Source organism: Octopus bimaculoides, chromosome 15 (genome assembly GCF_001194135.2).
Source record: "Octopus bimaculoides isolate UCB-OBI-ISO-001 chromosome 15, ASM119413v2, whole genome shotgun sequence".
In the NCBI taxonomy this organism is placed as follows: Eukaryota; Metazoa; Mollusca; class Cephalopoda; order Octopoda; family Octopodidae; genus Octopus; species Octopus bimaculoides.
The window spans coordinates 47,802,362-47,804,258 of NC_068995.1; the positions used below are offsets into that span (position 1 = coordinate 47,802,362).

At 42.4% G+C, this 1,897-nt stretch overlaps 1 pseudogene; it reads right to left on the reverse strand.

Annotated features, from left to right (window-relative positions):
- LOC128249538 (uncharacterized) overlaps positions 1-1,897 on the reverse strand; it is a 24,912-nt pseudogene that overhangs the window by 613 nt on the left and 22,402 nt on the right.

Below are 1,897 nucleotides of genomic sequence, written 5' to 3' on the forward strand. Positions count from 1 at the left end.
ATTATTATTATTATCATTATTATTATTATTATTATTATTATTATTATTATTATTATCATTATTATTATTATTATCATTATTATTATTATTATTATTATTATTATTATTATTATTATTATTATTATTATTATTATTATTATCGTTGTCATTATTATTGTTGTGATGACGATATTGCCGATTTTCTGTGGTTTTTGCTGTTGTTGCTTTGGGATGGTAGTAGTGGTGGTGGTCTTAGTGGTGGTGGTGGTGTTGATGGTGCTGCTGTAACATCGTGAAATATTTCTGTTGTTGTTGATATTGGCGTTTGTGCTACAGTTGAGATAGTGGTATTGTGTTATTTCCAACTGCTGCTGTTGTTGTTGTTGTTGTGGTGGTGGTGGTGGTGGTGGTGGCGATTGTGATTGTCGTCACGGTTGTAGTTGTTATTACATGTGTAGTAGCAGTAGTAGCAGCAGTAGTAGTGGTAGTAGTAGAGGTGGTGGTGGTTGTGGCGGTAGTAAATTGATAAGAGTGAATATTTTTGAAGTTGCAGCTATTCTTGTGATTGTTGTTGTTGTTGTTATGTGGTAACCATAGTAGCAGTGGTTCTGCTTGCCATTGTGGTGATGGTGGCGGTGGTAGTTGTAGTGGTGGTGGTGGTTTTGTAATAGTAGTCGCAGTCGTGATGGTGAGAATGGTGATAATGGTGGTGGTGTTAGTGATGGTGGTGGTGGTGGTGGCTGTAATGATAGTGGTATAGGTAATGGTGGTGGTGTTCGTAACGGTGGTAGTGGTGGTGGTGTTCGTAACGGTGGTAGTGGTGGTGGTGATGTCAGCTGCAATGATTCTTGTAGTGTTGTGCAGGTTGTAGTGGTGGTGGTGATGGTGATGGTGCCTTTTTCGTTCTGTCGTTGTTTTTGTTGTAATGCTGGTAATTTTAATTACAATAGTAGTAGTAGTTGTTGTTGTAGTGGTGGTGGTGGTGATGGTGGTGATGGTGATAGTAGAAGTAGTAGTAATAGTGGCAGTGGTGGAAATGTTAGTGGTGGTGGCGGTGGTGGAGGTTGTGGTAGTAGCAGTTGTGGTGTTGGTAGAAGTAGCAGCACTTGCAGTAGTAGTAGTAGTAGTAGTGGTAGTAGTAGTAGTAGTGATGGTGGTGGTGGTGGTGGTAGTAGTAGTAGTAATAGTAGTGGTGGTGGTGGTGGTGGTGTTAGTAGTAGTAGTAGTAGTAGTAGTAGTGGTAGTAGTAGTGGTAGTAGTAGTAGTAGTAGTAGTAGTTGTAGTAGTAGCAGCAGCAGTTGCAGTAGTAGTAGTGATGGTGGTGGTGGTAGTAGTAGTAGTAATAGTAGTGGTGGTGGTGGTGGTGGTGGTGTTAGTAGTAGTAGTAGTAGTAGTAGTAGCAGTAGTAGTGGTCTAAATTTTGGTTATGGAGGATGTGGTGGCAGCCAAATTCCTCGTGGTGACGGTTTATTGTGTTGCTAAAGTAGTCTTTGTGGTGCGGATGTTCGAGTTGTTGTTGATGTTTCGGTTGTAGTACCTGTTACGATGGTAGGAGTGAGTATTAGTAACCGTAGTGGCGTTGATGGAGTATTGGCTGGTGACAGAGTATTGTTGTTAGGAAGGTAGTGAGCGCGGTAGTTGCTCTGGTGGTAGTTGCCATCGTTTTGGTGGCGACGTTGGGCGCTGCAATAAATGTACTTCTGGTGGTTGTGGTGGTGATGGTGATGATGGTGATGATGGTGGTGGTGAGGATGGTGATGATGGTGGTGGTGAAGAGGGTTTGTGTTGATGGTAGAGGTGCTGGTGGTTGTGGTGGTGGTGGTTGTGGTGTTGATGGTGGGTGGTGCTGGTGGCGAGAGTAAGATGAATATTGTCTGATTGTTCTTTTCTGTGTGATCGTGGTGGTGGTAGTGGTGTT